The 10,990-nt window shown below is 43.0% G+C and overlaps 1 pseudogene; it reads right to left on the bottom strand.

Moving 5' to 3' along the window:
* Window positions 1-411: 411 nt before the first annotated feature.
* LOC101564659 lies at window positions 412-1,762 on the bottom strand (annotated as a pseudogene).
* Between the last annotated feature and the right edge of the window lie 9,228 nt (window positions 1,763-10,990).

A 10,990-nucleotide genomic window follows, 5' to 3' on the forward strand; every position in this document is an offset into this window, starting at 1 on the left:
GCTAAGAGCAACTTATTATACAGGATATGAAAACAGCATGTTTCTTTGATCAAGTGGACTTGGTAGAGTAAATAAAGAAAATATATTTCTCTCAATTTCCCCCCTATAAACTCACTCTATCTGTTCTTTAATGGCTTAAAATAAAAGAGTAGGAATTTAGTCATCTTTACTGGATTCGTTCAGACACTAGCAACTTCATTTTAGTCTAATGATCTTATAAATTTTTTAAATTAATTTTTTGGTGCTATCAGGGATCGAATTCAGGACCTTGTGCTTGTCAGGCACGCACTTATTCCACTGGGGGCTATCTCCCCAGCCCCAGATCTTCTTCTTTTTTTTTTTTTTTTTGTCCAGTGACCTCTGAATTTTTATTTGTTAGTTATTTCCCAAGGGCACGCCACTTCTGTTGCTTCACTGTCTCAAAACGTTGGCGTCATTGGTCTCAGACACTAATTTTCCGTCCACGATTTTGCGGGTAGTGGTTCTCTGGATGGTTTGCACCGAGGCGCTGCTGCTGTGCAGGGTATCACCGAGACAGAAATCCTCCCATCTTCCAGCAGGCGGCGGTACGTGGCGATCTCAGCCTCCAGCTTGACCTTGCTCTTCAGCAGCACCTCATACCCCTGGGCCTGGCGCTGCCCCTCTGTTTGAGTCTGTGCCCGCTCTAGGTGCAGCAGGACCCCGTTGAGTTGCTCCATCTGCATAGCGTAGCGGGCCTCCAGGTCTCTCAGGCTGTTCTCCAGGCCAGCCTTCAGATTTCTCACAGACTCCAGGTCAGTCTCTAAGGACTAAGCCGTGAGCTTCAGCTCTGTGAGTGTCGTCTCCGCAGCTCCAACCCCAGCAGACTGAGGTGACGACTGTGGTGCTCTCCTCAGTGTTCTGGGACCAGTACTTGTCCAGCTCTTCTCGGTTCTTCTGAGCCAGCGCGTCATAGTGGGCCCTGATGTCTGTCATGATCGTGCCACTGGGCGCATCCACCTCCACAGCCGACCCACAGCCGGCAGTCTGGGCTTGAAGGCCTCTGACGTCCTCCTCAAGGTTCTTCATGAATATCAGCTCCTCCTTCAGAGTCTCGATTGCTGTCTCCAGGGGCAGCCAAGTGATCTTGGTGTCATCAATGACCTTGCGAAGCCTGTGGATGTCATTCTGCACAGACTGACTCATGGCCAGTTCCATCTCATCCCTGACTCTAAAGTCATCAGCAGCAAGAGGAGCATTGTCAATCTGCAGGCCGATGCGGGCGATGTCCACAGAACTGGCAAAGATCTGAGCCTTCAGCTCCTCGACGGTCTTGAAATAATGGACCGAGTCTCTGACCGGGGACCCTTCTTCTCCAGGTGCTCCCGGATCTTGCTTTCCATTCTCTGATTTTCTGTCTCCAGGCTCCTCACTCTCTCCAGGTAGGAGGCCCAGCAGTCGTTCAGGTCCTGTGTGGTCTCCTTCGCAATCTGGATGCTGCCCGCTCTGGCCAGACCCCCGTCTACTCCCGCGGCCAGGCCCGCAGATGCCATGTGGCCCCAGAGGATGGTGGAGATGGTGGAGAGAGACATAGAGACATGGAGACCCGGGAGCCTGAGCCCCCAGCGCCAGCATAGACGCTGGCAGCGCTGCTGCCCTGCCCGACTCATTGGCTGGAGGCCCCGTCCGAGCCCAGGGACCGGTAGTTGGTGGAGAAGATGGTGGAGCAGGTGGTGACCCTCGTGCTGCCCGGGAAGGAAAGCGAGAGACCAGGACTCAAGTTCGGGTCGCAGAGGGTGGCCATAAGCCCCAGATCCTATAAATCTTGACAATTATTCAATTTATGTTTCACCTCTCTTCCAACATAGGCCTATTTTAGGCCTAAAAAGATACACTTGAAAGAGAAACGTGGCTTACTTCTTGTTTGCCTATCTTGTTCTGTCCTCTTCCCCATACTCACTAGATTATGTCTCATACCTGCATGGATGTATAAGAGATATTATTTCCACATCAGACAGAATATTGGACAAAACAGATAAATATTTATTAATAAAGCTGGCTATTGGACCCTTCCTGGGTTACAGATCTTAAATGTCCGGCATCCGAATGCATTTCCTGGAGCCACACAGATCAGAAACACATCCAGCTTCAGTCTTTGTTTCGTCTCTGCTTAAATACCTTCTTGGTTTCTGTGACTACCGCAATGGACCATGTAGTTTTTGACTCAAGAAGTCATGAGATGCTTCTTTGTAATTAGTTCTTGTTATGGTTTGTGTATAGTTGTCCCCCCAAAGCCTCATGCAGTCTTGGGGGCTACTGGAGTTTGATTGATTATTGTGGGTGTGGATGCTCCACTTGCCCTGGGACAGGTAATTTGCATTTCAGTGTAAGAAGAAAAGAGAAGCTAGCTGCTTGAGCTGCTGCTAGTCCTTTCTGCTCTGTGCTGCTCTGCCTTGGACCCAGTTGAATATGGCCTGAAACCTCCAGTAACTGTGAGCTGAATAAACCTTTCCTTCCTTCATTTTGGGTGTTGGGTACTTGTCCCAGCAACGAGAAGAGTAACTAAGTTCTGTTTTGCTCTTACCTCTTTTATGTTTACAACGTCTTAATAAGGGTGGGGAAGGAGTGAAGGAGTGAGGCACCTCAGGCAGGAACATGTAGCATTGACTTGCCTTAGTGTCTCCTATCTCAAAGGTGGCTTAAAGGCTAAAGTAGAGCTTCTTTTGCTAGGATAAAATTAACCCATTGAGAGCCACCATCCGCTGCAATAGGGCAGAAGGAGGAGACTAGTTTAGGAGGAAAGGTCTTTCTTGAGTGGCCTGGCTATTATTACCTGGAATCAGTGTCTTCTTGGAGTGCTATAGTTGTATGCTGGAATTTGTCTGTACTGATTCAAGAAAGCTAGTAGTTAAATTATTAGGAACTTTTCAAGGTGATTATTATAGCCAGCCCTCATTAAAAATTAAATTCTATATATACTTACAATTGAATAAATATATATTTTTGAATAAGTGTATTAAAAACCCCTAATTAGATCATTATTTCCTAATTACTTAACTACTATACATTTTACTATTATCTTCTTGAGTTTATTTCTATTTTGTCATCATGACAAAAATATTCTGTAATGGTATCTTACCATATACTTTTTTCCCAAGTACATGTTCACCGATGTCATGTTGGTAGTTTGAAGCTGCGCATGGCAGGAGTCAGGAATCATGGACTCACACCATGGAAAATAGAAACAGTAAAAAAATCTGAGCTTTTCTTCTGGAGATGTAGTATGTGGACATTGGACTTTTATTTATTTCTTTATTTTTGGTACAGTGTCTCACTATGAAGCTCACACTCCTAGTGATCCTCCCTTCTCAGCCTCCCCAGTGCTGGGATTACAGGCATGAGCTACCACACCCAGGTTCAGGGCCTGCATGGAGCACCTGAGTTCTGGGGCTGGCACAGCATGCGGTACCAGGGATTGAGCCTGGGTCCTTGTGCTTGCTGGCAGGGGCATAGATCACCGAGCTGTCTCCCAAGACCCTAGAACCTTACCTTAGATGATGACTGTCTATGCTAATTATTGTTTTTTCTATGCTTTGGCAGCCCCTGCTCAAACCAAGAAACAACAGGAAAGTAACATAACCTGTTACATGTGTCATGGCAATAGTCTATTTATTTATTCAAATCTTCTGTGAGAAGATAAGCAATCTAGGCTGTCATTGGGCCACATGGTCTGAGAAGTGTTCCAGGGACCAGCCTCCCAGGTTGGGTTGTTCCCTGAGTGACTAGAAGCAGATAAGAGTTCAGGTGTCCAAAAGAGAAGGGAGCCAGAGCTATACTGTGTGAATGCTAGCAGGTATCTGGAACAGACCACATAGGCGATAAGTGAGCAAGTCAGAAGCCGAAGGGGTCAAGAGAATGGCAGGGAGCACAGCTGTCACTAGCGCTTGCAGTGCTTCCCATTAGCAGTGCTACTAGTCTACTAGGTTGCTGGGTCTGCTGGCCGAAGACATAAGGTGGGCCTGTGCTACTTGGAATTGCACAAAAACCAACGAGATGGGTCTTTATTTTTTTTATCCAATTCCTAGTAAAGCATGTCTTCTATAGTAAGATATGAAAGGAAGTGACATTTAAGTGAGACCATTTTCAAAACAAGCATCGATTTAGCCTCCATCAAGGTACAGAGTGCTAAGAGAACAAAAAATGCATTTAGAGGAGTACTTTCACACTTAGAAAATATGCATCCTAAGTAGATTATCACCTTTGTTTATAACATGCTATCCTTGAGGGTAGGCCCCATGGGTCCCCTACAATGCTACAACACTGGACCATATGAATATTCAATAATTCATGATTTACTAAGTGTTTCTCTCCAGCTGAGGGTGTAGCTCAGAGGTACAGTATTTGCCTAAAGGTGTTTTTCTATTAACTGAACGGCCATAGGTTCTCATCACATATGAATTAGAGGTGAACATTCCTTTGCCTAGTTTCCTAGCATGCTTCAGTTTTCACAGAACTCACCTGACCTGTTTTATTTTCTATTGCTTCACCACATACACACTGTGCCTTGCCAAACCAGTTTTACAACTTGTCTCTAATTACACCTTTTAGTTATGGACATATCTTTCTTCTCCAGAAAAAAAAATCCTTTTTTCTTCCCTTATAAAATATACCCTCCTTATAAAGTATATATACCTTCCCTTATAAAGTATACCTTAAAATGAAACTTAGATTTTTCCATTTTTTTCTAAAGTTATATATATATGAAGAGATCATGCCTTTAGAATTCTGACCTGCCCTCAAAACATGGGAATGAATGGGCCTCAATCTTGAATTGTTTAGAGATGCTTATTTCAAAGATGTTGGAAACTGCTATTTAAATCCCTGCTGATATCTTGCTCATCCAATTTGTCCATAACCTCCATGAATTCTAGGGCATGTTGGCATACAATAATTCTTAACACTTCAGCTATCTTACAGCCTCCAAAGCTTATGACTTTTAGGAGAGCATATGACTTTCCATTAAATGAACTAAGGTTCAAATTCCAAAGTCTTTCATATACAATGTATATTTTGTTTAAAGTTTGTGAGTCTCAATCTACTTAATCATTTTATAAATACACCAAATTAACAAATGCTCATCAAGCCAAGCATGTGCCCAATATTCTGATCCGTACTGTAGGGAATATGATGATGCATATATAAAAAAACAGAACTCTAGGGGCTGGGGAGATAGCTTGGCGGTCTAAGTGCCTGCCTGGCAAGCATAACGACCTAAGTTTGATCCCTGGTACTGCATGCTGCACTGGGCCCGTGGCCACTGAAACCAGGCGTGTTGATGCATGCCTGGAATCCCAGAGCTGGGGAGGCTGAGACAGAATGATCACTACAAGTCTGAACTGCATAGTGAGACCCTGTACCAAATAAATAAATAAATAAATAAATAAATAAATAAATAAATAAATTCTAAAAAATAAAAAAAAAAAAAGAACTCGGACCCACAATCTGTATCAACCAGTCCAGAAAGGCAAGCACAATCTCTGCAGTGATCAACACAAAATGACCTGGCCTTGATCGATGACTGCCATTTCCCCTTAAGATTAACCAGAGAAAGCCAAATTCACATTAACAACTTTCAATTCGGGTGGGAGGGAACACCTGAATCCTTTTCCTTTTCCACTATAAATCATGACACTATCCTATTTGCATGTAAGTCATCATCAAACAAATGTGATAGTGGGTCCCTTCTTCGCTACAGCAAGTAGTAGATGCAAACTGTCCCTTGGTATCCCAGAACTCCACTGATACCAAAATCTGAGGATGCTCAGGTCCCACATATAAAATTTTTATATAACATATACATCTTCATAGATAGATAGAGTTTGAGATTAAGATAACTAAAGTATTAAGGCTTAATCTGGGATTACAGGCATGAACCACTATGCCTGGTTTCAAAGCGAGCACTGTGTGCCCAGGGTTCTGGGGCCAGCACGGCACGGGGTACTGGGGATGGAACCCGGGTTCTTGCACTTGTCAGGCAGGTGCTTAGACTGTTGAGCTATATCCCCAGCCCTCTCCCATATATTTTAAATCATTTCTAGATTACTTATGATACCTAGTACTAAGAAAACCTTATTCAAGTAGTTTTAATACAATATTGTTTAGGGAACAATGAGACCAAAAGAAGCTGTGTAGGTTCAGTATAGATACTTTTTTCCCCTGAAATATTCTCCATCTGTTGTTGGTTGAACTCATGAATATGGAACCTATGGGTACAGGGACTGACTTTCAGCATTCTTTACTTGTTCGCATTTATTATCATACTTGAAATTTAGAGAATTATTATGGATGGTTTCAACTATCAAATTAAAGATCCTAAATATTCATTTGTAATTTTACCAGCATTTGAATTTAAGTTGTACTGTCTGAGGCTGCTATACTGGACAATTAGCTAATGTCTGCTCTATATACATGCGAAGTTTTGCTTCTGCATACATATTGTAGCATATGTTTTTTTCTAAAAATTACATTATGTAGACAGCATGTTAGGGGATGTTATGGTTTGTGTCTAGTAGTCCCCTCAAAGCCTCATGTAGTCATGGGACAGACTTCTAGAGTTTAAGATTAACTCATGATCTACTAGGACTATGGATTTGAGTGTTGCTGGGATTATGGGTGTGAGTACTACTCCCAGCATGGGGCGGAGAGCCTGAATGCAATTTAAGGGAGACAGACTTACTCTCTGTAGCCATTGTTGCTGCTACTCCCCCCTTTGCTCTCTGCTCTTTGCCGCCGCCATGAAAGGTTGCCCTCTGCCATGTGCCGCTCTGCCTTGGAACCAGCTGAGTATGGACTGAAACCTCCAGTCACTGAGATAAATAAACCTTTCCTTCCTTCATTTTGGGTGTTGGGCATTTGTCCCAGAAATGAGAGAAGAGTAACTGAGATGGCGTTATTCTGATGGCGTGAGACAATACTTAATGAAGAATAAAGAGTAAATAAAAATAAAATATAAAACCTATAAAATAAGGAAAACTGCCACAACACAAAAATGCCGACTTGGGAACAAGTATTAGGTATGATTAAAAGATCAAGAGACAGCAAAATGATCAAATTCATTTAACGATTATTGCCTGCCCACTCTGAAATAAACACTATTGTAGATGTCTCTCTCTCTCTCTCTCTCTCTCTTTCTCTCTCTCTCTCTCTCTCTCTCTCTCTCTCTCTCTCTCACACACACACACACACACATCCCACATACATACACACTTCTAGTTTTTATTAGTACATGTTTGCAGCACACAATGACTACACTTCTCATGGGAAGTTGGTACCTGTACACAATGCACCTTAATTGTCTCATCCCCTTCCCCTGTCTCTCTCTGTCCTCTCGATCCTTTTCCCACTTGCAAAAGATCTCTCTACTTCCAACTGTCATTTATTTTGCTCTTTATTTCTACTTCAGATTTGTCACATAAGAAAAACCATACATATTTAAGCTTGTGTGTCTGATTTATTTCACTTAATGTTATGGGTGTTATGTTGTATACATTTTCCTACAAATGACTTTTATCCTTCTTTATGACAGAATAGTACAAATTTGTGTACAAATGTATTTTCTTTATCCATTCATCTATTGCTGGACATTTAGACTGCTTTCAAGACTTAGCTATTATGAATTGTTCAGGTCACACACATAAATCCGAACACACACACAGAGGTGAGATTTGTTGGGAGGGGAAATATAATTTTTTCCTAGACTTACCCACATAAACTCGGGTAAGTGGCACATTCACATAGTCACATCTATCTGGAAGGCTGGGGCAGAAGAATTACTTGAGTCCAGGAGTTCAAAGTCAACCTTGAAAACATATTGTGGTCTCTGCCACGTGCTGCTCTGCCTTGGCGCCAGCGGAATAACGACTGAAACCTCCAGTAACTGTGAACTAAATAAAGCTTTTTTTCCTTCATTTTGGGTGTTGGGTATTTGTCCCAGAAATGAGAGAAAAGTAACTGAGACAGGGGTTCTTCTGATGGTGCGAGACAATGCCTGATGAATCATAAGAGACCACAATGGAGGATTTCTGAAGGACTTACAAAGGCCCTGAAATTAGGCTGAGGTGTCCTGGGAAGAGGGGAAAAGAATGCCTGAGGTGGTCAGGACGTGCCACAGGAGAGAAACCATGCCAATGTCTACTTTTACAGAGCAGCCCAACAGAATTAACTTCGAAAAACCAGAGGCAACAAGAGCAGCAAGGGACAGTTTATACTAGGATTTGAGACTGCATAAAATCTTCCTGCCTAGAATTACTTTATTCAATACAAGAATATTAGCAGAATAGTGTTTAGCAGATGCTCTGGAAATAGGAAGAAATGGTAGTAATTTATAATTACAAGGTACTACCACTTGTGTTATTTTAATTAAGAAACATTTATAGACGGAGAAATTAAGACACAATAGACTGTTGATAATCTTCAAGATACATAACAAATTGTGGTCAGACCAAGAGTTAGAATCCAGATTTCCTGCTCTTAAATCCTGATATTCAAAATGCTATTATTTCTTTCATACTATACATCATATATACAGCATTAAAAAATCTTTATTCATAAGCCCGACATCCTAAGAATGCTAATAGAAGAGTAAACTGCAGTAAGTCCCTAACTTAGGGACATTCAAATCGCAAACCTTCACAGATACAAACAGACCGTGAATCGGGAACATTCCTAGATGCAAACAAATCGTAGATGTAGCTCACATCTGCTGGACACTGCCCTAAGTGTGCTGCCATGTGCTTCCCGTACAGTGCAGTAGTGTACAGAAGCAGAGTGCTCCATCAGAGCCCAGGGCCTCAGGAGGCAAGAGGAAACCCAGTGGTGACGCGGAGGGGACTTCTAGGAAGCACAAAGCAATATAAATTGTATATTTGTGTCAAAGCTGTGTAAAACTCACACTATCAGACTAAGGTAAGAATCTGAGCATCCTTCTCCCAGAAAGCAACTCCTTTGTAAGTTGCAGATTTACTGTTGTATTGGACAAATTTGATTACTATCTGCCACGAAATTTTCCTTAAGCAGTAGTTTCTTTTCTTTTTTTTTAATTTTCCGCTTGGATTGTTTTCTTTATTTTTTAATTTTTTCCCATAATTTTATTGAGAAACAAATAGTAATGAGACAGTTTCAAACCAAATTGGTAGGACAGTTTCAATAATTAACACATTGCATACATTCTTCCTAGTGGTTAATTGCTGTACAAGATGCGGACATGATATTCTATTTACAAACACTATTAGAACAAATCCCTCTATTCATTAAGAGAAGGTAACTATATATTTATCCTAATCATTTTGAATACACAGATACAAAATGGACATTCATCTGTATCCCTGTTTTAAGTTCCATCATTTAAATATTATAGGTGTGTAAACTCAGCAAAAGTATTCTAAAAGAGTTCAGTAGTCCATAATAGAATTGGGTCTTCCACTTCACTGGCAATGTCAGAAATTGTTGACCTGAGTACCCTACAGCTCAACATAACAGCATGGCTTTACTTCTTATACTTCGTTTTTATACTTTTTCTGCTGGATGGTTAAGACCAAGGTAAAGCAGGACCTATGCAACAAGAGTTGTAGCTTTTGGATCTGATAAGGTCAGTGAAATCCCTAAGGATTTATGCTGAGATCCTGTACCTCAGATTGTAGAATCTTTGTCAGTGTCAGCCATGTGGATGAGTCACAGCCATTGCTTGGCCAATGTGCTCTCTGTGAAAGCCTGAGAGAGTGTTTTCTCTCCATGTGACTCTCCTTAGGCACACTCTACATCATTGATCACTTTCCTCTGCAGCCCCATAATCTCTTTGGTCACACAATTACGCAGTAGTTTCAAGTAGCTGGTTATAGTTTTTAAACTCTGCACAATAGGTTTTTGAATAGAGGTGTTGATGCCAATCGTTTATTAGAAATTGATCATCTCAAGGCATTTTTATTGGTATTATTAGTCTCCTAAGTATGTGGCTCAGGGAAAGAGGGAACACACTACATCATGATCCCAGGTGTAAAAAAAAATTATTTCATTATATCATCTGTTCAAGATGTAAAACAATGCATGTGCGGCAGATAATTTTCAACTACTGAAACCTTAAGTCTCCTTTTAGTTTCCTAAATAATATAAATAAGGTGCTGGTCCAGTCTTTCTTATTAGATACTCAAGGTATGTAAGAAACAAAAAAATCCTGTACCATTTGTGGAGTTCTTACTATGCATCATGACATTACCTAAACGTTTTACATTTGTAAACTCACGTAATCCTGGCATACCCGCAAACACCATATACAGCAAGTACAATCAGTAGTCCCATTTTTCAGGGGAGAAAATCGAGGTGCAGGGAGATCCGCAGCTTGCCCTAAGACACAGCAAACATCTCTAAGAGCTAGGATTCTTTCTATACACAAACGTTTCTGGGAATTAAAAGTATTTTCAAGGCGCTTTGCTTTCGTCTTGTCTTGAAAGACGTATTGTTTTGTGTTGAACTTTGTAAGAAACGGAGCTAGGAGCTTTCGCTCAACGGGGGCAGGCTGGACCCTCGGCCACCCCGCTCTCTCTCGTATTCTACCTCCCCTCTTCCCGAGGACAGCCAAGCCTTCTTGCCCTGAGCGCACAGCCCAGAGCCCTGGCCCCTCCAGGGAGCTCCCACTAACCCGGAGCCCAGCCCCGCGTCGCGCCGAAGTGACGTAACTCGCGCGCCGGCGCGGGCCTGGGGGCGGGGCCGCGGAGTTGGCCGGCCGGGGGCGGGGCCGGGGCGAGGGCCGAGCTCGGGGCCGAGCGGCCATCGCAGCCTCTGCGGTCCGTTCGCCGGTCTCCGTGCCTGTCCTCCTGGCCGAGCGCAGCAGTGGCGTCCGTGGCCTCGCCGTGAGGCCACCGCGGCTTCAGAGGCTCGGTCTCCAGCGCGGCCCTATGTTGGGCGCCGCCACGGCTGTCTGAGTGCGGGGCCGCGGCCGTGGCGCTGGACGGCGGCGGCGGGGCCGGGCCGGGGCCGC

Source organism: Octodon degus, unplaced genomic scaffold, assembly GCF_000260255.1.
Source record: "Octodon degus isolate 3935 unplaced genomic scaffold, OctDeg1.0 scaffold00014, whole genome shotgun sequence".
In the NCBI taxonomy this organism is placed as follows: domain Eukaryota; kingdom Metazoa; phylum Chordata; class Mammalia; order Rodentia; family Octodontidae; genus Octodon; species Octodon degus.